Source organism: Mustela nivalis (genome assembly GCF_964662115.1).
Source record: "Mustela nivalis genome assembly, chromosome: 14".
NCBI lineage: Eukaryota > Metazoa > Chordata > Mammalia > Carnivora > Mustelidae > Mustela > Mustela nivalis.
The window spans coordinates 84338018-84364204 of NC_139033.1; the positions used below are offsets into that span (position 1 = coordinate 84338018).

The 26187-nt window shown below is 42.9% G+C and overlaps 2 long non-coding RNA genes and 2 gene segments (V, D, J or C); 2 read left to right on the top strand and 2 right to left on the bottom strand.

The window, feature by feature from the left end:
- LOC309847518 (immunoglobulin lambda-1 light chain-like) overlaps positions 1–26187 on the bottom strand; it is a 1783291-nt gene that overhangs the window by 295257 nt on the left and 1461847 nt on the right.
- LOC309847526 overlaps positions 1–26187 on the top strand; it is a 712223-nt gene that overhangs the window by 293495 nt on the left and 392541 nt on the right. The window lies entirely within an intron of this gene.
- LOC309847513 (immunoglobulin lambda-1 light chain-like) overlaps positions 1–26187 on the bottom strand; it is a 1777964-nt gene that overhangs the window by 289930 nt on the left and 1461847 nt on the right.
- The window catches only part of LOC309847530, a 65940-nt gene that overhangs the window by 35944 nt on the left and 3809 nt on the right, over positions 1–26187 (top strand). The window contains exon 3 of the long non-coding RNA XR_014302490.1: positions 8450–8617. This is a non-coding gene — a long non-coding RNA (uncharacterized lncRNA). The remainder of the gene's footprint in view (positions 1–8449; positions 8618–26187) is intronic.

Here is a 26187-nt window from a genome sequence, read left to right on the forward strand (position 1 = left end):
CTATGGGTCTCTTTTTGTGCCAGTACCATGCTGTCTTGATGATGACAGCTTTGTAATAGAGCTTGAAGTCCGGAATTGTGATGCCACCAACGTTGGCTTTCTTTTTCAATATCCCTTTGGCTATTCGAGGTCTTTTCTGGTTCCATATAAATTTTAGCATTATTTGTTCCATTTCTTTGAAAAAGATGGATGGTACTTTGATAGGAATTGCATTAAATGTGTAGATTGCTTTAGGTAGTATAGACATTTTCACAATATTTATTCTTCCCATCCAGGAGCATGGAACATTTTTCCATTTCTTTGTGTCTTCCTCAATTTATTTCATGAGTACTTTATAGTTTTGTGAGTATAGATTCTGTGTCTCTTTGGTTAGGTTTATTCCTAGGTATCTTATGGTTTTGGATGCAATTGTAAATGGGATTGACTCCTTAATATCTCTTTCTTCTGTCTTGCTGTTGGTGTAGAGAAATGCAACTGATTTCTGTGCATTGATTTTATATCCTGACACTTTACTGAATTCCTGTATAAGTTCTAGCAGCTTTGGAGTGGAGTCTTTTGGGTTTTCCACATATACTATCATATCAGCTGCGAAGAGTGATAATTTGACTTCTTCTTTGCCGATTTGGATGCCTTTAATTTCCTTTTGTTGTCTGATTGCTGAGGCTAGGACCTCTAGTACTATGTTGAATAGCAGTGGTGATAATGGACATCCCTGCCGTGTTCCTGACCTTAGCGGAAAAGCTTTCAGTTTTTCTCCATTGAGAATGATATTTGCGGTGGGTTTTTCATAGATGGCTTTGATGATATTGAGGTATGTGCCCTCTATCCCTACACTTTGAAGAGTTTTGTTCAGGAAGGGATGCTGTACTTTGTCAAACGCTTTTTCAGCATCTATTGAGAGTATCATATGGTTCTTGTTCTTTCTTTTATTGATGTGTTGTATCACATTGACTGATTTGCAGATGTTGAACCAACCTTGCAGCCCTGGAATAAATCCCACTTGGTCGTGGTGAATAATCTTTTTAATGTACTGTTGAATCCTATTGGCTAGTATTTTGTTGAGTATTTTCGCATCTGTGTTCATCAAGGATATCGGTCTATAGCTCTCTTTTTTGGTGGGATCCTTGTCTGGTTTTGGGATCAAGGTGATGCTGGCCTCATAAAATGAGTTTGGAAGTTTTCCTTCCATTTCTATTTTTTGGAACAGTTTCAGGAGAATAGGAATTAGTTCTTCTTTAAATGTTTGGTAGAATTCCCCCGGGAAGCCGTCTGGCCCTGGGCTTTTGTTTGTTTGGAGATTTTTAATGACTGTTTCAATCTCCTTACTGGTTATGGGTCTGTTCAGGCTTTCTATTTCTTCCTGGTTCAGTTGTGGTAGTTTATATGTTTCTAGGAATGCATCCATTTCTTCCATATTGTCAAATTTATTGCCGTAGAGTTGCTCATAGTATGTTCTTATAATAGTTTGTATTTCTTTGGTGTTAGTTGTGATCTCTCCTCTTTCATTCATGATTTTATTTATTTGGGTCCTTTCTCTTTTCTTTTTGATAAGTCGGGCCAGGGGTTTATCAATTTTATTAATTCTTTCAAAGAACCAGCTCCTAGTTTTGTTGATTTTTTCTATTGTTTTTTTGGTTTCTATTTCATTGATTTCTGCTCTGATCTTTAAGATTTCTCTTCTCCTGCTGGGCTTAGGGTTTCTTTCTTGTTCTTTCTCCAGCTCCTTTAGGTGTAGTGTTAGGTTGTGTACCTGAGACCTTTCTTGTTTCTTGAGAAAGGCTTGTACCGCTATATATTTTCCTCTCAGGACTGCCTTTGTTGTGTCCCACAGATTTTGAACCGTTGTATTTTCATTATCATTTGTTTCCATAATTTTTTTTCAATTCTTCTTTAATTTCCCGGTTGACCCATTCATTCTTTAGAAGGATCCTGTTTAGTCTCCATGTATTTGGGTTCTTTCCAAACTTCCTTTTGTGGTTGAGTTCTAGCTTTAGAGCATTGTGGTCTGAAAATATGCAGGGAATGATCCCAATCTTTTGATACCGGTTGAGTCCTGATTTAGGACCGAGGATGTGATCTATTCTGGAGAATGTTCCATGTGCACTAGAGAAGAATGTGTATTCTGTTGCTTTGGGATGAAATGTTCTGAATATATCTGTGATGTCCATCTGGTCCAGTGTGTCGTTTAAGGCCTTTATTTCCTTGCTGATCTTTTGCTTGGATGACCTGTCCATTTCAGTGAGGGGAGTGTTAAAGTCCCCTACTATTATTGTATTATTGTTGATGTGTTTCTTTGATTTTGTTATTAATTGGTTTATATAGTTGGCTGCTCCCATGTTGGGGGCATAGATATTTAAAATTGTTAAATCTTCTTGTTGGAAAGACCCTTTGAGTATGATATAGTGTCCTTCCTCATCTCTTATTATAGTCTTTGGCTTAAAATCTAATTGATCTGATATAAGGATTGCCACTCCTGCTTTCTTCTGATGTCCATTAGCATGGTAAATTCTTTTCCACCCCCTCACTTTAAATGTGGAGGTGTCTTCGGGCTTAAAATGAGTTTCTTGGAGGCAACATAAAGATGGGTTTTTTTTTTTTTTTTTATCCATTCTGATACCCTGTGTCTTTTGACAGGGGCATTTAGCCCATTCACATTCAGGGTAACTATTGAGAGATATGAATTTAGGGCCATTGTATTGTTACTGTATATGGTCTCTGTTCCTTTCTAATCTACCACTTGTAGGCTCTCTCTTTGCTTAGAGGACCCCTTTCAATATTTCCTGTAGAGCTGGTTTGGTATTTGCAAATTCTTTCAGTTGTTGTTTGTCCTGGAAGCTTTTAATCTATTTTCAATGATAGCCTAGCTGGATATAGTATTCTTGGCTGCATGTTTTTCTCGTTTAGTGCTCTGAAAATATCATGCCAGCCCTTTCTGGCCTGCCAGGTCTCTGTGGATAAGTCAGCTGCCAATCTAATATTTTTACCATTGTATGTTACAGACTTCTTTTCCCGGGCTGCTTTCAGGATTTTCTCTTTGTCACTGAGACTTGTAAATTTTACTATTAGGTGACGGGTTGTGGACCTATTCTTATTGATTTTGAGGGGCATTCTCTGAACCTCCTGAATTTTGATGCTCGTTCCCTTTGCCATATTGGGAAAATTCTCCCCAATAATTCTCTCCAGTATACCTTCTGCTCCCCTCTCTCTTTCTTCTTCTTCTGGAATCCCAATTATTCTATGTTGTTTCGTCTTATGGTGTCACTTATCTCTCGAATTCTCCCCTCGTGGTCCAGTAGCTGTTTGTCCCTCTTTTGCTCAGCTTCTTTATTCTCTGTCATTTGGTCTTCTATATCACTAATTCTTTCTTCTGCCTCATTTATCCTAGCAGTTAGAGCCTCCATTTTTGATTGCACCTCATTAATAGCTTTTTTGATTTCAACTTGGTTAGATTTTAGTTCTTTTATTTCTCCAGAAAGGGCTTTTATATCTCTCGAGAGGGTTTCTCTAATATCTTCCATGCCTTTTTCGAGCCCGGCTAGAACCTTGAGAATTGTCATTATGAACTCTAGATCTGACATATTACCGATGTCTGTATTGATTAGGTCCCTAGCCTTTGGTACTGCCTCTTGTTCTTTTTTTTGTGTTGAATTTTTACGTCTTGTCATTTTGGCAAGATAAGAGTAAATGAAGGGGCAAGTAAAATACTGAAACGGTGGCAACAACCCCAGGAAAATATGCTTTAACTAAATTAGAAGAGATCCAAAATCGTGAGGGGGTAGAAAGGGGATAAAAAGAGGTTCAAAAAGGAAGAAAGGAAAAAAAAAAAAAAGAAGAAAGAAAAGAAAAAAAAAAGAAAAGAAAAGAAAAGAATTTTTTAAAAAAAGGAAACACCTGAGAAAAATGTAAAAAAGAAAAAATATATATATTAGATAAACTGGTAAAAAATCGTTAAAAAAGAAAAAGGTAACAGTTAAAAAAAAAAAATTTTACCCGAAGGCGAGAAGAAAAAAAAAAAAAAACCCAAAAACAAAAAATGAAAAAGAAAAAATTAAATTAACTGCAAGACTAAAAAAAAATCACAGGAAAAAAGCCTAGAGTTCCGTGCTTTGCTTTCTCCTCCTCTGGAATTCTGCTGCTCTCCTTGGTATTGAAACCGCACTCCTTGGTAGGTGAACTTGGTCTGGGCTGGATTTCTTGGTGATCTTCTGGGGGAGGGGCCTGTTGTAGTGATTCTCAAGTGTCTTTGCCCCAGGCGGAATTGCACCGCCCTTAGCAGGGGCCGGGTTGAGTAATCTGCTTGGGTTTGCTTTCAGGAGCTTTTGTTCCCTGAGCGCTTTCTGTAGAGTTCCGGAGGACGGGAACACAAATGGCGGCCTCCTGGTCTCCGGCCCGGAGGAGCCGAGAGCCCAGGGCCCCACTCCTCAGTGCGCCCTCAGAGAACAGCGCCCAGTTACTCCCGTCTGCCTGACCTCCGGCTGCGCTCCGAGCTCACCGAGCCTGTGACCGGTTCAAGGTAACACGGAGCTGTGAGCTTACTGTTGGCTCTGTCTCTGTAGCCGGCTTTCCCATTCCAATACCCGCAAGCTCTGCGACACTCAGACACCCCCGATCCTTCTGTGACCCTGCGGGACCTGAGGCCACGCTGACCCCGCGTGGGCTTCGCCCTGGTTTAGCCTCTGGAGCGATGTCCCTCAGCGGAACAAACTTTTAAAAGTCCTGATTTTGTGCGCGGTTGCTCCTCTGCTTGCCGGGAGCCGGCCCCTCCCCCCGGGGTCTATCTTCCCGTCGCTTTGGATTAACTTCTCCGCCGGTCCTACCTTTCAGAAAGTGGTTGTTTTTCTGTTTCCAGAATTGCTGTTCTTCTTCTCTTCGATCTGTCGATGGATTTTCAGGTGTTTGCAATCTTTAGATAAGCTATCTAGCTGATCTCCGGCTAGCTGAAGCAGTCTCAGCTTGCTACTTCTCCGCCATCTTGACTCCTCCCCCAATAAATGTCTTCTTATTCGCTGCGGATCCATCCCATGCAGAGCCTGCCCAGAAGGGTGTGAGGTAGGTCAGCTGGGAGTTCTCAGATCTGGGAACCTGTGTCAGACCTGCTCACCGCTCTGTCCACAGGCCTCTGGGGACTGGAGGAGAGTGTGACAGAGATGGGGAAGGGGTTTGTGTCTCTTCTCTGTCTGCCTGTGTCACTGTGAGCATCAGCACTGCAATCAAATGACTGACAGTAATAGCCTCATCCTCTGCCTGGGCCCCACTGATGGTCAGGGTATGTGTATTCCCTGAACCGGAGCCAGAGAAATGATCAGGGATGCCAGAGGGATGCTCAGTGTCCTTATAAATGACCAACTTGGGTAATTGGCCTGGCTTCTTCTGGTACCATTGTGTATATTCTTTGCTCAGTATCTCTCCAGGTAGCCATCTGTCCCAGGGACACTGACACAGAGGGAGGCTGAGTCAGCACACTGGAGGCCATGGAGCCTGAAAAGACAGTAGAGAGGTTGGTGTGAGTTTCAGGGCCTCCTTCCCTGCATTCCCATAATGAGGCTGTGCTGGGTCTGAGCTCATGTTTTGAGACAGGCTCAGCTCAGGTCCTGTAGGGGCTGAGCATTTGCAGGGGGCCCAGGGACAGCACCTGTGCAGAGAGTGAGGACAGGGAGCAGGAGAGGGGTCCAGTCCATGGTGGAAATGCCCAGAGCTCTGCCTCCTAAGACACCATAGCACTTCTGGGTTCCACCCTAGCCTCTTTTATTCCTTTCTAGGTCCTTGGGTCAGTGATTGTTGGTAGTTATGCAAATTTCCTCCACTTCAGGGGCTCCTAAGTGATCCACGAGTTGTGAGATCAGAACATGTGATTGAGGAGGAAGAGAAGAGCCCTGAGTTTACTCCAAGCAGCTGCCAGTTGCAAAACCATCCTCGACAACAAACACCTGGGATCAGTTACTTTCCTGGCATCTGAACACATGATAACCAAATGAAACTACTCTGTATGGGGTCTGCCCTTGGCTCTCTCTGGGGTCTTTCAGGAGCCTGGCCATGGAGCTGGGATGGGTCCTCTGAGAGATGCAGACACTTGTTCAAGGAAAGATGGTCCTATGCCCTCATTACCTTCCTCCTCCTGCACTGTGTCCCCACTGTGTCCCCCTGTGGCACTGTGATCCTATGCTCCCCATGTCATCAGATTGTGGAACTTTCTCATCAGAATATTTGTGCATCATTGTCTGTGAGAGTCCACTTGTTAACAGATCATCTGCTTTTGAAGTTTGATCACAACGTCTAGTGTATTGACACGTGGTGATTTCATCTCTTTGACATCCCCATCCCACAGCAGACCAGCTCATAGATTGTCAGCACATTGATTCCTTTATGATTATTCATCAATGTTTCGTGGAAACAAGTGATTTGTATGTGAAATCACGACTGACTAAAAAAGACACTTCAGTGCTCCATGTGTTGTTGGGTCCCAGCCATGTCTTCTGACATGGTGAGTTCTGGAGCCAGGCCAGCATCCCAGGAGGGAGTTGGATTGTGTCACTGCACAAGGACAGCCCAGGGACCAGAGCTGTATGCAAATTTCCTCCACTTCAGGCCTCAGGTAGTGAGAATCCATTTCTGGAGACAGTCTCACAAGGAGGCTGTGTCAGTCATTCCTGGGACCAGGGACTCCAAGTACTCCTTGTCCCACCCCATGAGACCCTCCTGAGCAAAGAAGCTGCAATCCTGGGTCTGCTTCTGCCTGGACATGGGGATGGAGATTCAGAAGGTGAGTGGTCAGGATGTTCTCAACAAGTCCAGCTCAGACAAGATAGCTCCTGGAACACCAGTGCACAGAGTAGGGGGATGCATTTCCCATGTAGGCATTCACTGTGTCAGGACTCCTGTCAGTGTCCTGGGTGTCACTGTGTGTCTGACCTTGAGAGCAAGGTCTCTTCAGCAGCTGGAGATAGAAGTTATTATTCCAACTTCTTTCTGGGGACTGAACCCTGGACTTCTGTGGACCTCCAGAATTGGTGTCCCTGTGAGGCTCCCCATGGACAGCCCCAGCCTCTGTCCTGCTATTTCTGATGCAGCTCTGCTGCCCCCTGTTGGTGGAGAAGAACTCAGACCAGAAGCTTTATTCCTCCAGGTCTCCCCATAACACCTGTCCCTGAGAAGGGGTGTGGACCATGGTTTCCAGCCTCCCACAGGCAGCTGCCCCACCCCCAAGCCCTGTCCAGCCAAGCACAGATAGGCCACATACATGGTACATGAGGCAGGACAAGTGGGATTCCTGTACTTGTCCTAGGGTTGAAATGTCCTGGACTAGCCTGGTGTCTTGTATACAAAGAAGAGTATGGGGTAGAGTGTAGTGCATTGGAAAAGGGCCAAATCTGGATAAATCCTTGTAATGTCCCATGATGTCCAGTTTCCTGTGTATTAAGTCAAGATTGATGCTTCCCCACCCCAATTAGTGCAGATTGTCATAAGTGGGAACAGGTGATGCTTTTGGTGTAAAGCTTACTTGTGCACATAAATCTGCATTATTTTATTTATTTATTTATTTATTTTTTACAAACATATAATGTATTATTAGTCCCAGGGGTACAGGTCTGTGAATTGCGAGGTTTACACACTTCACAGCACTCACCATCGCACATACCCTCCCCAATGTCCATAACCCCTGCACCCTCTCCCTACCCCTTTCCCCCGGCCCCCCTCAGTTCGTTTTGTGACATTAAGAGTCTCTTATGGTTTGTCTCCCTCCTGATCCCATCTTGTTTCATTTATTCTTTTCCTGCCCCCCAAACCCCCCACGTTGTATCTCCACTTCCTCATATCAGGGAGATCATATGATAGTTGTTTTTCTTCGATAAATCTGCATTATTATTGTTGTTGTTGTTGTTATTATAAACTCCTCAGGGCATAGCTACCAGGACAGGAAATAGGGAGGGAGGGTGGCACCAGGTGTGGCAGCAGGCTTTCTGTTCCAGACTCACTGCCATCCCCCATCCTGGCTGGTCTCTAAAGAACCCATGTGGCTTGCACATGGAGAAGGTCAGTGGGGTCATGTCCCAGGTTAGAGATGGAGAACCTGTGGGGACAGTGGAGGCTGTTTGGCCATGCAGGGTCCTGGCCTGGGTCCTGGGGCTCTGCTCAGCATTATTGTTTGGTCCTCTGTCTCCTGAGTAGGTGGTAGTGACGAGGATGTCATGGCCACTCTATCTAGGGGGAAGATAATCTTACAGATAACCAAAGGGCCTGCAAAATTGGGAGACTCTGGGGCTCATTCTCATTATCAACACCCTTACTCCCTGGGCTGAGCTCAGGCTCAGGGTCATGCTCAGGGTCCTGTGGGGGCTGAGGCCTTGGGCAAGGCCTTTCAGGCAAGACATGGGTAGAGAGTGAGGAGGGGGAGCAGGAGAGGGTCCCAGTCATGGTGAAGAATCCAGAGCTCTGTCTCCTGAACCTACAGCTGGACCTGGCCATCCCGAGATTCTGTCATATCATCACTGGTTCCTGTGGAAATGCTCCTTCTCAGGCTGCTGAAGAGAATCTCTGTGCTTCTGGGAAGGCTTCATGGACCTGGTGCCTGTGGAGCTGTTCCTACCTCTCAGCTCCACATGGGAGCTCTTGTTTGTCTGTATGTAAAAATACTTTTTAAATTTTATTTTTAATTTTAATTTAAAATCAATTAATTAACATATAGTGTGTTACTTTCAGGAATACAGTTCAGTGATTCATCAGTTGTGTACAAAACTCAGGGCTCATTATATCATGTGCCTTCCTTAATATCCATCACCCTATTACCCACCCCCCAGACCCTCCCCTCTAAGACGTGCACTGCGAATATTTCTTATTTTGTTTGTGTGTATAAAATACATGCAATATAAATAATTTCATTTAACTATTTTTAAGTGTTCATTCTCTGTGTCTTCCATGTGAATGTTTCATATTCTACATTGTAGAGCGGTATTGGTGGGAGCTTGTACTTACACTTGGATTTTCATGTGGTTTCATTTATAGTAGTTTTCTGAAATGGGACATAGAGTCAGGCATTACTATTAAACTCAGTTTGACAATCTGTCTTTTCTTTGCATTTAGACCATTTCCAGGGTGTGATTAGCACTGACATTCCACATAACATCCTTGTATATAGTGTTTCTTTGTCCATGTTCTTCTTCCCTTTCTCCATTTCTTCCAACAGGGAGTTGTACCAGCCCAGGTGGCTGTGTTCTCAGTTCCTCATCACTGAGGTCCCTGGGAAAGAGCTCTCTCCTCACCATACACCAACTCATGCAGCTTCAGTCCAAGTGGCATCTCCTCAGGTGGCCTCACTCCACATGGTGCCCATGATGTAATCTTCATTTGAATCATGTGGCTTCACACCACACACTGTTGCTTGGAACCCACTTGCCTGAAGGAATGTATCCTTCATTGGTGATTTCCATGCATGGGGGGAATTTCTACCTCATTGTCCAGTACAGAGGCCATCCTTTTTTCTTGGCTGGCCAGGCATGAGAGCTAACTTCCTCTACCTGGAATCAAAATGTGGAGGCTTCTTGCCTCATCATTAAGCATTTGCCATGGTTACTGGCAGGTAGTGGCTGTCATCACGCTGTCCATTACACTGTTCTGTCATCTTCATGAGAGGCTTCACTCCTCTGAGGATGTGGGGCTGACCTTTGGTTGGAAGGAATGTTGCAATGCAGTGTTCTTCTTGGCTGCTATTTTAGCATCATTCCAACAAACGAGCAAGTGTCACCTGCTCACAGGGTCTGGGTGGACAGGGCTTCATCCACGTGTCAAAGGAAAACACGGTTTCTTTTTTTTTTTTAAAGATTTTATTTATTTATTTGTCAGAGAGAGAGCGCAAGTGAGAGCGAGCACAGGCAGACAGAGTGGAAGGCAGAGTCAGAGGGAGAAGCAGGCTCCCTGCGGAGCAAGGAGCCCGATGTGGGACTCGATCCCAGGACGCTGGGATCACGACCTGAGCCGAAGGCAGCTGCTTAACCAACTGAGCCACCCAGGCGTCCCGAAAACACGGTTTCTGTTCGCATGGCATCTGATATGTAGTCTTAGCTCATGTGTCTTTGGCTATCATGGCCATGGCTAATGTGACACTGAGGATAAGGCATTGGTGAATGGGTCCTCTACCCACGTGGCACCAGATCTGAATGCTTCAGTTCAAGTGGCACCACTCAGTTGGCATCTGTCCTAGCGGCACCAGCCTAGGTGGCCTTGGCCAATGTGGACTTGGTCAAAGATACACACACTACCATAAGTGGTACCAGCTCATGCGGTCTTGGTCCAAATGGTACTCACTGTTATGGCTCTGGTTTGCAAGGTTTTGGTTTGCACTGCATGGCTTCACTTGGTACCCACACAGATTTTGGGGATAAATCCCAAGGCTCTGAGTTCCCAAGTAACCATTCTCAGGACTGCTGTGGAGCCAGAGATGCTCCAAGAGTACAAGCTCCCAGAGTTGGAGTCTGGGGTCTGTGAGGAGTGACTCCTGACCCCATCCCATGGCCAGATGGGGCTGTGCCAGGAGCTGTTGGTAGCAGGAGACATGATTATATCCCAAGTGACTCTACTGCCATGGCACAGGAGACGGTGACCTTCTGACCCCAGATGTATAGGGAGGTGGATTTAGGACAGACTGGCCCCAACCCTGTGAGGAGGGAGCAAAGGGGAGAACTGGGAGAGCAGTGCCCTGATGTCATTGACTTGAGTGGGATGGACAACAAGGCACCTGTGTGCATACTGTGTCTCCTTTTGGGTCTCTCACCTGTGCTGGGAGCAGCCGGGGAGGTGGCATGAAGGCACTGAGAATGGGGTCCTCAGAGGAGGAGCACCACAGGCTCACTGGGGAGCCGTCCCACCTGCAGATGCCTAGGACCCACCCAGTCCTGCTGCAGCTGCATGTGTATCTTGGGGAGCAATCCCTCCCCTGCCCCCTGGGACTGTGTACTCACTGAACTTCACAGGGTGAGGTTCTCGGTCATGGTGGAAAGTCTCACTTCTTCTCCTTGCCTTCCTAGGTCATATGATGCCACCTGATTCTTGGGGTTTAACTGTCCCACTCTGGTCACTGAGCTCATCTTTAGCCTGTAATGATGTAGAAAAAATGATTTAAGAATAGACTTTATAGGAGTCAAGATGGCGGAGAAGTAGCAAGCTGAGACTGCTTCAGCTAGCCGGGGATCAGCTAGATAGCTTATCTAAAGATTGCAAACACCTGAAAATCCATCGGCAGACCGAAGAGAAGAAGAACAGCAATTCTGGAAACAGAAAAACAACCGCTTTCTGAAAGGTAGGACCGGCGGAGAAGTGAATCCAAAGCGACGGGAAGATAGACCACGGAGGGAGGGGCAGGCTCCCGGCAAGCAGAGGAGCAACCGCGCACAAAATCAGGACTTTTAAAAATCTGTTCCGCTGAGGGACATCGCTCCAGAGGCTAAACCAGGGCGAAGCCCACGCGGGGTCAGCGTGGCCTCAGGTCCCGCAGGGTCACAGAAGGATCGGGGGTGTCTGAGTGACGCAGAGCTTGCGGGTATTGGAACGGGAAAGCCGGCTACAGAAACAGAGCCGACAGTAAGCTCACAGCTCGGTGTTACCTTGAACCGATCGCAGGCTCGGTGAGCTCGGAGCGCGGCCGGAGGTCAGGCAGACGGGAATAACTGGGCGCTGTTCTCTGAGGGCGCACTGAGGAGTGGGGCCCTGGGCTCTCGGCTCCTCCGGGCCGGAGACCAGGAGGCCGCCATTTGTGTTCCCGTCCTCCGGAACTCTACGGAAAGCGCTCAGGGAACAAAAGCTCCTGAAAGCAAACCCGAGCGGATTACTCACCCCGGCCCCGGGTAAGGGAGGTGTAATTCCGCCTAGGGCAAAGACACTTGAGAATCACTACAACAGGCCCCTCCCCCAGAAGATCAACAAGAAATCCAGCCGAGACCAAGTTCACCTACCAAGGAGTGCGGTTTCAATACCAAGGAGAGCAGCAGAATTCCAGAGGAGGAGAAAGCCAAGCACGGAACTCATGGCTTTTTTCCTGTGATTTTTTTTTTTTAGTCTTGCAGTTAATTTAATTTTTTCTTTTTCATTTTTTTTTTTTTCTTTTTCTTCTCGCCTTCGGGTAAAATTTTTTTTTTTTTTAACTGTTACCTTTTTCTTTTTTAACGATTTTTTACTAGTTTATCTAATATATATATTTTTTCTTTTTTACATTTTTCTCAGGTGATTTCTTTTTTAAAAAAAATTTTTTTTCTTTTCTTTTTTTTTTTCTTTCTTTCTTTTTGAACCTCTTTTTATCCCCTTTCTCCCCACTCACGATTTTGGATCTCTTCTAATTTAGTTAAAGCATATTTTTCTGGGGTTGTTGCCACCCTTTTAGTATTTTACTTGCCCCTTCATTTACTCTTATCTGGCCAAAATGACAAGACGTAAAAATTCAACGCAAAAAAAAGAACAAGAGGCAGTACCGAAGGCTAGGGACCTAATCAATACAGACATCGGTAATATGTCAGATCTAGAGTTCAGAATGACAATTCTCAAGGTTCTAGCCGGGCTCGAAAAAGGCATGGAAGATATTAGAGAAACCCTCTCGAGAGATATAAAAGCCCTTTCTGGAGAAATAAAAGAACTAAAATCTAACCAAGTTGAAATCAAAAAAGCTATTAATGAGGTGCAATCAAAAATGGAGGCTCTAACTGCTAGGATAAATGAGGCAGAAGAAAGAATTAGTGATATAGAAGACCAAATGACAGAGAATAAAGAAGCTGAGCAAAAGAGGGACAAACAGCTACTGGACCACGAGGGGAGAATTCGAGAGATAAGTGACACCATAAGACGAAACAACATTAGAATAATTGGGATTCCAGAAGAAGAAGAAAGAGAGAGGGGAGCAGAAGATATACTGGAGAGAATTATTGGGGAGAATTTCCCCAATATGGCAAAGGGAACGAGCATCAAAATTCAGGAGGTTCAGAGAATACCCCTCAAAATCAATAAGAATAGGCCCACACCCCGTCACCTAATAGTAAAATTTACAAGTCTCAGTGACAAAGAGAAAATCCTGAAAGCAGCCCGGGAAAAGAAGTCTGTAACATACAATGGTAAAAATATTAGATTGGCAGCTGACTTATCCACAGAGACCTGGCAGGCCAGAAAGAGCTGGCACGATATTTTCAGAGCACTAAACGAGAAAAACATGCAGCCCAGAATACTATATCCAGCTAGGCTATCATTGAAAGTAGAAGGAGAGATTAAAAGCTTCCAGGACAAACAACAACTGAAAGAATTTGCAAATACCAAACCAGCTCTACAGGAAATATTGAAAGGGGTCCTCTAAGCAAAGAGAGAGCCTACAAGTGGTAGATCAGAAAGGAACAGAGACCATATACAATAACAGTCACCTTACAGGCAATACAATGGCACTAAATTCATATCTCTCAATAGTTACCCTGAATGTGAATGGGCTAAATGCCCCTGTCAAAAGACACAGGGTATCAGAATGGATAAAAAAACAAAACCCATCTATATGTTGCCTCCAAGAAACTCATTTTAAGCCCGAAGACACCTCCAGATTTAAAGTGAGGGGGTGGAAAAGAATTTACCATGCTAATGGACATCAGAAGAAAGCAGGAGTGGCAATCCTTATATCAGATCAATTAGATTTTAAGCCAAAGACTATAATAAGAGATGAGGAAGGACACTATATCATACTCAAAGGGTCTGTCCAACAAGAAGATTTAACAATTTTAAATATCTATGCCCCCAACGTGGGAGCAGCCAACTATATAAACCAATTAATAACAAAATCAAAGAAACACATCAACAACAATACAATAATAGTAGGGGACTTTAACACTCCCCTCACTGAAATGGACAGGTCATCCAAGCAAAAGATCAGCAAGGAAATAAAGGCCTTAAACGACACACTGGACCAGATGGACATCACAGATATATTCAGAACATTTCATCCCAAAGCAACAGAATATACATTCTTCTCTAGTGCACATGGAACATTCTCCAGAATAGATCACATCCTCGGTCCTAAATCAGGACTCAACCGGTATCAAAAGATTGGGATCATTCCCTGCATATTTTCAGACCACAATGCTCTAAAGCTAGAACTCAACCACAAAAGGAAGTTTGGAAAGAACCCAAATACATGGAGACTAAACAGTATCCTTCTAAAGAATGAATGGGTCAACCGGGAAATTAAAGAAGAATTGAAAAAAATCATGGAAACAAATGATAATGAAAATACAACGGTTCAAAATCTGTGGGACACAATAAAGGCAGTCCTGAGAGGAAAATATATAGCGGTACAAGCCTTTCTCAAGAAACAAGAAAGGTCTCAGGTACACAACCTAACCCTACACCTAAAGGAGCTGGAGAAAGAACAAGAAAGAAACCCTAAGCCCAGCAGGAGAAGAGAAATCATAAAGATCAGAGCAGAAATCAATGAAATAGAAACCAAAAAAACAATAGAAAAAATCAACGAAAGTAGGAGCTGGTTCTTTGAAAGAATTAATAAAATTGATAAACCCCTGGCCCGACTTATCAAAAAGAAAAGAGAAAGGACCCAAATAAATAAAATCATGAATGAAAGAGGAGAGATCACAACTAACACCAAAGAAATACAACTATTATAAGAACATACTATGAGCAACTCTACGCCAATAAATTTGACAATCTGGAAGAAATGGATGCATTCCTAGAAACATATAAACTACCACAACTGAACCAGGAAGAAATAGAAAGCCTGAACAGACCCATAACCAGTAAGGAGATTGAAACAGTCATTAAAAATCTCCAAACAAACAAAAGCCCAGGGCCAGACGGCTTCCCGGGGGAATTCTACCAAACATTTAAAGAAGAACTAATTCCTATTCTCCTGAAACTGTTCCAAAAAATAGAAATGGAAGGAAAACTTCCAAACTCATTTTATGAGGCCAGCATCACCTTGATCCCAAAACCAGACAAGGATCCCACCAAAAAAGAGAGCTATAGACCGATATCCTTGATGAACACAGATGCGAAAATACTCAACAAAATACTAGCCAATAGGATTCAACAGTACATTAAAAAAGATTATTCACCACGACCAAGTGGGATTTATTCCAGGGCTGCAAGGTTGGTTCAACATCTGCAAATCAGTCAATGTGATACAACACATCAATAAAAGAAAGAACAAGAACCATATGATACTTTCAATAGATGCTGAAAAAGCATTTGACAAAGTACAGCATCCCTTCCTGATCAAAACTCTTCAAAGAGTAGGGATAGAGGGCACATACCTCAATATCATCAAAGCCATCTATGAAAAACCCACCGCAAATATCATTCTCAATGGAGAAAAACTGAAAGCTTTTCCGCTAAGGTCAGGAACACGGCAGGGATGTCCATTATCACCACTGATATTCAACATAGTACTAGAGGTCCTAGCCTCAGCAATCAGACAGCAAAAGGAAATTAAAGGCATCCAAATCGGCAAAGAAGAAGTGAAATTGTCACTCTTCGCAGATGATATGATAGTATATGTGGAAAACCCAAAAGACTCCACTCCAAAACTGCTAGAACTTATACATGAATTCAGTAAAGTGTCAGGATATAAAATCAATGCACAGAAATCAGTTGCATTTCTCTACACCAACAGCAAGACAGAAGAAAGAGATATTAAGGAGTCAATCCCATTTACAATTGCATCCAAAACCATAAGATACCTAGGAATAAACCTAACCAAAGAGACACAGAATCTATACTCAGAAAACTATAAAGTACTCATGAAAGAAATTGAGGAAGACACAAAGAAATGGAAAAACATTCCATGCTCCTGGATTGGAAGAATAAATATTGTGAAAATGTCTATGCTACCTAAAGCAATCTACACATTTAATGCAATTCCTATCAAAGTACCATCCATCTTTTTCAAAGAAATGGAACAAATAATGCTAAAATTTATATGGAACCAGAAAAGACCTCGAATAGCCAAAGGGATATTGAAAAAGAAAGCCAACGTTGGTGGCATCACAATTCCGGACTTCAAGCTCTATTACAAAGCTGTCATCATCAAGACAGCATGGTACTGGCACAAAAACAGACACATAGATCAATGGAACAGAATAGAGAGCCCAGAAATAGACCCTCAAATCTATGGTCAACTCATCTTCGACAAAGCAGGAAAGAATGTCCAATGGAAAAATGACAGCCTCTTCAATAAATGGTGCTGGGAAAATTGGACAGCCACATGTAGAAAAATGAAATTGGACCATTTCCTTACACCACACACAAAAATAGACTCAAAATGGATGAAGGACCTCAATGTGTGAAAGGAATCCATCAAAATCCTTGAGGAGAACACAGGCAGCAACCTCTTCAACCTCTGCCGCAGCAACATCTTCCTAGGAACAAGAAAAAGGCAAGGGAAGCAAGGGAAAAAATGAACTATTGGGATTTCATCAAGATCAAAAGCTTTTGCACAGCAAAGGAAACAGTTAACAAAATCAAAAGACAACTGACAGAATGGGAGAAGATATTTGCAAACGACATATCAGATAAAGGACTAGTGTCCAGAATCTATAAAGAACTTAGCAAACTCAACACCCAAAGAACAAATAATCCAATCAAGAAATGGGCAGAGGACATGAACAGACATTTCTGCAAAGAAGACATCCAGATGGCCAACAGACACATGAAAAAGTGCTCCATATCACTCGGCATCAGGGAAATACAAATCAAAACCACAATGAGATATCACCTCACACCAGTCAGAATGGCTAAAATCAACAAGTCAGGAAATGACAGATGCTGGCGAGGATGTGGAGAAAGGGGAACCCTCCTACACTGTTGGTGGGAATGCAAGCTGGTGCAGCCACTCTGGAAAACAGCATGGAGGTTCCTCAGAATGTTGAAAATAGAACTGCCCTATGACCCAGCAATTGCACTATTGGGTATTTACCCTAAAGATACAAATGTAGTGGTCCAAAGGGGCACATGCACCCAAATGTTTATAGCAGCAATGTCCACAATAGCCAAACTATGGAAAGAACCTAGATGTCCATCAACAGATGAATGGATCAAGAAGATGTGGTATATATACACAATGGAATACTATGCAGCCATCAAAAGAAATGAAATCTTGCCATTTGCGACAACATGGATGGAACTAGAGCGTATCATGCTTAGCGAAATAAGTCAAGCGGAGAAAGACAACTATCATATGATCTCCCTGATATGAGGAAGTGGTGATGCAACATGGAGGCCTAAGTGGGTAGGAGAAGAATAAATGAAACAAGATGGGATTGGGAGGGAGACAAACCATAAGTGACTCTTAATCTCACAAAACAAACTGAGGGTTGCTGGGGGGAGGGGGTTTGGGAGAAGGGGGTGGTATTATGGACATTGGGGAGGGTATGTGCTTTGGTGAGTGCTGTGAAGTGTGTAAACCTGGTGATTCACAGACCTGTACCCCTGGGGATAAAAATATATGTTTATAAAAAATAAAAAGTTAAAAAAAAAAAAAACAACCTTACTCAAAAAAAAAAAAAGAATAGACTTTATACCAGCCACATGGGGTATGCCTTGTGGATGGAATACTCCAGTGGGATATTGATCACACTGCTCTGGTGGTTGATAGGGCAACATACTCCCACACACCACACCTTCCCAGCATTGAATCACCCAGATGAGTAGGCAGCACTGGCTAGGGGGAGCTTGTTGTCTATCACAAGACAATTGGATATCTACAACACAGCTGGGGTAAGCAAGTGTATGCATGGACTGAGCCGATACTCTATTATTCCCTGGGACTGTGATTACAGTCATAAATTCACTACAATCCAATGCAGCAGGGTTGATAAGGGACCCACCTTCCAGAATGAATGTTTGGTGGTTGTAACCAGGGAGGACCCAGAAAGCTCAGGTGTTTGTTGAGGGAAGAGGCTATGGGTTGGACAGTGAGGAAGGTAATTACAAATACCACTCTGACCTCTGAGTAATGGAAGAAATGAACAGGATAGAACTAACACATGCTCTCTCCTTATGATGTAAAAATGTTTGGATACAGGGGGGACAAGATGGCAGGGGAGTAGGAGGAGGCGCCTTTTCAGCCGGTACCCCAAAGTGAGCTGATTACCTACCAAAGAACTCCAATCACCCATGAAATCAGCCTGAGATCAGAATTATACACGTCTGGATCTCTACAGGGGCAGAAGACGCCAGTGGGCAGGTAAAGAGGAGTGGGAACGGGGGACTGATATCAGAAGATAAAAGGGGGAGGGAGCCACCAGAGGTGACCAGTTGGAAAGTAATACCCCAATACGAGTGAGAGTGTCCTGCATCTGGGGACCAGCATTAACTTGGAGACTGGTTGAAAGCACTTCCAGGGACGCCTGGGTGGCTCAGTTGGTTAAGCAGCTGCCTTCGGCTCAGGTCATGATCCCAGCGTCCTGGGATTGAGTCCCACATCGGGCTCCTTGCTCCATGGGGAGTCTGCTTCTCCCTCTGACTCTGCCTTCTACTCTGTCTGCCTGTGCTTGCTCTCGCTCTCCCTCTGAAAAATAAATAAATAAAATCTTTTTTAAAAAAAAGAAAGCACTTCCAAAGAGCAAAGGATCATGGGGGGAGATTGTGGGAATCAGGACGGCTAGGGAGAGGGGCTTAAGTCCCCGGTCCCAGGACAGCCTCCCCAGCACTGAGGCAGAGAGAGTGCGGCGGAGAAACCAGCTCTTGGTCCCTAAGCCGCCAGCGCGCCCAAGAATGTGTGGACCTCTAGTTCCTGTGAGGGGATGGGAGCCACACTGGTCCGCAGAACGCGTGAGCCCTACCACAAAGCTTGAGATACACGCGCACGTCCCTCATGCTCCCCTGAGTTACAAAGGCCCCACCAGCACTCTTTGACCTGCGCCATTGTTTCAAAGCCTAAGCCGCGCGCCCCAAACTCTCCCCTGACAGAGGTGCGCAAATGCCCAGCCTGGTGCTTACGGACCTGCGCCCCGTTCTCAGTGCCTGAGACGCACACATGACCCATAGCCACCTCTGAAAGAGGGGTGCACAAGCCAGGCACTCCCAGCCCGGGCCATCGGCAAAACCGCAGTGTGTGATCGCTGCTTGGAACCTCTCTGGCGGTTGGGAGCTCCCAGACAGCCGCCACTGCCTTGGCTTTGGGTACAAGCAAAAGATCCTGCGTCCCCAGGGACCGCGACTTGGAACCTGCTCTGCCAGCGGCCAAGGGGGAAGTTATTTAGGCTCTGCACCCAGACTGAGGCTTCTCTCTGAGAGGGCAATCAGGGTGTGGTTTGTTTTCCTCTAAAACTACAAAAACCATCAAAGGCGGTCAAGGTGAGAGAAAAAAAAAAAGTGAACAAGCTTAAAAACTGCCAGAGAACAAAAGCCTGAAAAAAAAAAACTCAACAGTTTCCTCAGAGCCCACCCCCTTGAGGGGGGCGGGAGGACTTAACTCAGGAAACACCATTGACTGAAAACCCACGTGGCAGGCCCCTCCCCCAGAAAACAAACCAAGAAAGAAAAAAAAAAGGAAAAAAAAAGGACTACAAGAGAACAACCACTACTTCATAGGAAAACTTGTATTGTTCACTCGTTCCCACTATTCCAGTTCATTTTTTTTTTTTACAAATAGGTAATTTTTTAACCTATTTACCATCACAACGAGTTGTACAGTACATCAAATTCCATAATACCTTTCTAACCTGAACTTTTTGATACATACACCTATGTTTTTCTTTTGCATTTTTATTTTTTGAATTCCTTTTTTCAAATTTTAGTTTAGTTTAGTCTAGTTTATTCCTTTTTATTTTTATCCTCTAATATTCATATAGAGTTAAACTTCAAAGTAATCCCCTTTCCCCAATCAATACTACCGCTATAGGTAAACCAATTTTTAATCCCCTTTATCTTAGGAAAGTTGAGTCCTTTAAAAAAGATATCAAGATACATCCAGAAAGAATCAAAACAACCTTCCTCGCACACACTGAGAATTTATAAGAACTCTCCCATCTTCTTCCGCCAGTGTTTCTGCATTTTTTTGTGTTTGTCCTGATAGCATATAAATTTTACACTTGGGGTTCTTTTTTGATGAGGTTCTTTCTTTATTTGCATATATCTATATATATTTTTTCTCTCTTGTCATATACTTGTATCAGTCTTTTTATCTCTTTTTGTTTGTCTACTTCATAAATCTTACCTTAGGGCCCATCTGGGCTGAACCTTCTTTTTCATCTTCCCTTTATTTCCTGTCTCTCTCTCTCTTTTTTTTTCTTTTCTTTTCTTTTTTTTTTCTTTTTCTTTTTCTTTTCTTTTGTCTCTCGTTTGGGTGGGAATCCTGATTGATCAGAAGTGTTCCGGGGTGCACCTTGACTGCACCACGGTTGGTACATCCAGGTACATCTGTTCAGTCATCTCCCACTAAAATGACTAGGAGGAGGAATGCACAACACAAGAAAAATACAGAGGATGGACCTTCTGCAACAGAGCTAACAGCTATCAACATAGACAATATGTCGGAAAGAGAATTCAGGCTAACAATTATCCAGGCAATAGCTAGGTTGGAGAAAGCCATGGATGACCAAACAGAATTGATTAGGGCCGAGCTGAAAGCGACCAGACAGGATGTTCACAATGTTAGGGCAGAGCTTAAAGCTACCAAGGAGGAGGTTCACAAAGCCCTCAATGAGTTCCAATCTAATCTAATCCAATCCCTCAAAGCTAGGTTAACTGAGACAGAAGATAGAATTAGTGATCTGGAAGACAAACAGATAGAAAAGATCAGGAGGAAGCCTGGAAAAAACAGCTTAGAAACCACAAAAACAGAATCAGGGAAATAAATGATATCATGAAGCGTTCCAATGTCAGAATTAGTGGAATCCCTGAAGGGAAGGAGAAAGAAAGAAATCTAGAAGATATAGTGGAACAAGTCCTTCATGAAAATTTTCCCAATCTCCCGAATGGAACCAGTGTTCAGGTACTAGAGGCTGAACGGTCTCTACTCAAGATTATACATTCCAAAAAAAACATCACGACACCTGATAGTCAAATTGAGGAATTATAATTGTAGGTATAATCTCTTGAAAGCCACCAGGGCAAAGAGGCTCCTTACTTAGAGAGGGAAGCCCATCAGAATAATGTCAGACCTGTCCACAGAGACCTGGCAAGCCAGAAGAGGCTGGCAAGATATATTCAGGGCACTAAATGAGAAGAACATTCATCCAGGAATACTTTATCCAGCAAGACTGACATTCAAAATGGATGGAGAGATAAAGAGTTTTCAAGACCGGCAAGGCTTAAAAGACTATGCAACCACCAAGCCGACACTGCAGGAAATATGAAGGGGGGTTCTATAAAAGAGGAAAAATCTCAAGAATAGCATTGAAAGAAATATAGAGACAGTCTACAGAAAGAAAGACTTCAAAGGTAACTCGATGTCAATAAAAATGTAGCTATCAATAATCACTCTCAATGTGAATGGGCTAAATATACCCATAAAATGGCACAGTGTTGCAGATTGGATAAAACGAAAGGACCCATCCATATGTTGTCTACAAGAGACCCATTTTGAACCTAAAGATACACCCAGACTGAAAGTGAAGGGATGGAGAAGCAGTTTTCATGCCAATGGCCTCAAAAGAAGACTGGGGTAGCGATTCTCATATCAGATAAATTAGACTTCAAACTAAAGACTGTAGTCAGAGATACAGAAGGACACTACATAATCCTTAAAGGGACTATCCACCAAGATGATCTAACAATTTTAAACATCTATGCCCCCAATATTGGAGCAGCCAATTACTTAAGAAAACTGTTAATCAAGATAAAAAGTCATATTGATATGAATACACTAATAGTAGGAGATCTTAACACGCCTCTCTCAGAATTAGACAGATCATCGAAACAGAAAATCAATAAAGAAACAAGAACATCAAATGACACATTGGACCAGATGGATCCCATAGATATATACAGAACATTCCACCCTAAAACAACAGAATACTCATTCTTCTCAAGTGCACAGGGAACGTTCTCAAGAACAGACCACATACTGGGTCAAAACTCAGGACTCAACCGATACCAAAAGACTGAGATTATTCCCTGCATATTCTCAGATCACAATGCTTTAAAACTGGAGTTCAATCACAATGAAAAGTTCAGAAGCTAAAGACCACCTTGCTTAAGAATGCTTGGATCAACCAGGAGATCAAAGAAGAACTGAAACATTTCATGGAAACCAATGAGAATGAAGACACTTTGGTCCAAAACCTATGGGATACAGCAAAGGCCGTCCTAAGGGGGAAATACATAGCCATACAAACCTCCCTCAAAAAATTTGAAAAATCCAGAATACACCAGCTGTCTCTACACCTTAAAGAACTGGAGAATCAACAACACATCAAATCAACTCCACACATAAGAAGGCAAATCATCAAGATTAGAGCAGAGATCAATGAGGTAGAAACCAGAGATACAGTAGAATGTATCAATGAAACTAGAAATTGGTTTTTTGAAAGAATCAATAAGATCAATAAACCATTGGCCACACTAATCCAAAAGAAAAGAGAGAAAGCCCAAATTCATAAAATTATGAATGAAAAGGGAGAGATCACATCTAACACCAAGGAAGTAGAAACAATAATCAGAAGTTATTATTAACAGTTATATGCCAATAAGCTTAGCAACCTAGACGAAATGGATGCATTCCTGGAAAACTATAAACTCCCAAAATTGAACCAGGAAGAAATCGACAACCTGAACAGATCGATATCTAGTAACGAGATTGAAGCAGTGATCAAAAACCTCCCAAAAAATCAAGAGCCCAGGACCTGATGGATTCCCCGAGGAATTCTACCAAACCTTCAAAGAAGAAATAACACTTATTCTCCTGAAGCTGTTTCAAAAAATTGAAGCAGAAGGAAAACTTCCAGACTCTTTCTGTGAAGCCAGCATTACCCTGATCCCCAAACCAGGCAAAGACCCTACCAAAAAGGAGAATTTTAGACCAATATCACTGATGAATATGGATGCTAAGATTCTCAACAAGATCCTAGCCAACAGGATTTAACAGCACATTAAAAAGATTATCCACCATGACCAGGTGGGATTCATCCCTGGGCTACAAGGATGGTTCAACATTCGCAAATCAATCAATGTGATACAACAAATTAATATGAGAAGAGAGAAGAACCACATGATTTTCGCAATTGATGCAGAAAAAGCTTTGACAAAATCCAGCATCCGTTTCTGATTAAAATGCTTCAATGTATAGGGATAGAGGGAACATTCCTGAACCTCATCAAATCTATCTATGAAAGAACCACAGCAAATATCATCCTCAATGGGAAAAAGCTTGCAGCCTTCCCGTTGAGATCAGGAACAAGACAAGGATGCCCACTTTCACCACTCTTGTTCAACATAGTATTAGAAGTCCTAGCAACAGCAATCAGACAACAAAGAGAAATAAAAGGTATCCAAATTGGTAATGAAGAAGTCAAACTCTCTCTCTTCGCAGATGACATGATTCTTTATATGGAAAACCCAAAAGACTCCACCCCCAAACTACTAGAACTCATACAGCAATCCAGCAACGTGGCAGGATACAAAGTCAATGTGCAGAAATCAGTGGCTTTCTTATACACTAACAATTACAATACAGAAAGGAAAATTAGAGAATTGATCCCATTTACTATAGCACCAAGAACCATAAGATATCTGGGAATAAACCTAACCAAAGAGGTAATGGATCTGTACTCGAGGAACTACAGAACACTCATGAAAGAAATTGAAGAAGACACAAAAAGATGGAAGACCATTCTATGCTTTTGGATCAGAAGAATAAACATTGTTAAAATGTCTACACTGCCTAGAGCAATCTATACTTTTAATGTCATTCTGATCAAAATTCCACCGGTATTCTTCAAAGAGCTGGAGAAAATAATCCTAAAATTTGTATGGAATCAGAAGAGACCCCAAATCGCTAAGGAAATGTTGAAAAACAAAAATAAAGCTGAGTGCATCACGTTACTTGATTTCAAGCTTTATTACAAAGCTGTGATCACCAAGACAGCATGGTACTGGCATAAAAACAGACACATAGACCAGTGGAACAGAGTAGAGAGCCCAGATATGGACCCTCAACTCTATGGTCAATTAATCTTCGACAAAACGGGAAAAAATATACAGTGGAAAAAACACAGTCTCTTCAATAAATGGTGCTGGGAAAACTGGACAGCTATATGTAGAAGAATGAAACTCGACCATTCTCTTACACCATACACAAAGATAAACTCAAAATGGATAAAGACCTCAACGTGAGACAGGAATCCATCAGAATCCTAGAGGAGAACATAGGGAGTAATCTCTTCGATATCAGCCACAGCAACTTCTTTCAAGATATGTCTCCAAAGGCAAAGGAAACAAAAGCGAAAATAAACTTTTGGGACTTCATCAAAATCAAAAGCTTCTGCACAGCAAAGGAAACAGTCAAAAAAACAAAGAGGCAACCAATGGAATGGGAGAAGATATTTGCAAATGACAGTACAGACAAAAGGTTGATGTCCAGGATCTATAATGAACTCCTCAAACTCAACACACACGAAACAGGCAAACATATCAAAAAATGGGAAGAAGATATGAACAGACACTTCACCCATCAAGACATACAAATGGCTATCAGACACATGAAAAAATGTTCATCATCATTAGCCCTCAGGGAGATTCAAATTAAAACCACATTGAGATATCACCTTACACCAGTTAGAATGGCCAAAATTAACAAAACAGGAAACAACAAGTGTTCGAGGGGATGTGGAGAAAGGGGAACCCTCTTTCACTGTTGGTGGGAATGCAAGTTGGTGCAGCCTCTTTGGAGAACAGTGTGGAGATTCCTCAAGAAATTACAAAGAGAACTTCCCTATGACCCTGCCATTGCACTCCTGGGTATTTACCCCAAAGATACAGATGTAGTGAAAAGAAGGGCCATCTGTACCCCACTGTTTATAGCATCAATGGCCACAGTCGCTAAACTATGGAAAGAACCAAGATGCCCTTCAATGGACGAATGGATAAGGAAGATGTGGTCCATATACACTATGGAGTATTATGCCTCCATCAGAAAGGATGAATACCCAACTTTTGTAGCAACATGGACGGGACTGGAAGAGATTATGCTGAGTGAAGTAAGTCAAGCAGAGAGAGTCAATTATCATATGGTTTCACTTATTTGTGGAGCATAACAAATATCATGGAGCACAAGGGGTGTTAGAGAGGAGAAGGGAGTCAGCATAAATTAGAAGGGGAGGTGAATCATGAGAGACTACGGACTCTGAAAAACAATCTGAGGGGTTTGAAGTGGCGGGGGTGTGGGAGGTTGGGGTATCAGGTGGTGGGTATTATAGAGCGCATGGATTGCATGGAGCACTGGTTATGGTGAAAAAATAATGAATACTGTTTTACTGAAAATAAATAAATTGACAAAAAATGTTTGGATACATAGTCATCATATGTTTCTGTTTTGTTCACTTGCTCCATCCCATTATTAACTATCATCAAATGTATTAACAATAGTTAACTTTATTTCTCACTTTCAAATTTATGGGATATCAAATCAGTTGGGACAAAATAAAAATCACAAGTAGACAAAAATGTATTTTGTATCCCCTTGTAGGGAAAGGGTGAACATGTTCATAGTTGTTCACTTCACAGATTTATCCTATGACGTGGAAGCAGGGCTCCAAATATTCTCTTTATTTGGAGCCTGATTTGTGGGGACCTGGGTGAATGTCATGTGGAGGAGGGGTGGGCTGTGCTGGCTTATTACTTGTCTGTATTGACAGGCTGAGCTGTATTTCATAAGATCATTGTCAGTCCATATTTCTGGGTAGGGTGACTGTCAAGAGAATTTCTTGGGCACCATTTGGGAAGTATCAATGAGGCAGCACCCATTGTGGGTCTCGGTCCCATGGTTGTATACCACCTGGACACTTTGTAGGAGGAGGCCACTGTCTCATCATCCCCCATTCACTCTCAGGATGGACAGACTCTCCAACTGCCTATCAGAACTCATAGCACCAAGTGTGTATGCATCTTTTCTCATTGTATAAAAATAGAAGATACAATATGGTCTGTCTGGGGATCTCACATGCTAAGTTGGATTTGGAGGAGAAAGCAGAGCTTTGTGGATCTATAGTAGACTCCTCAGGT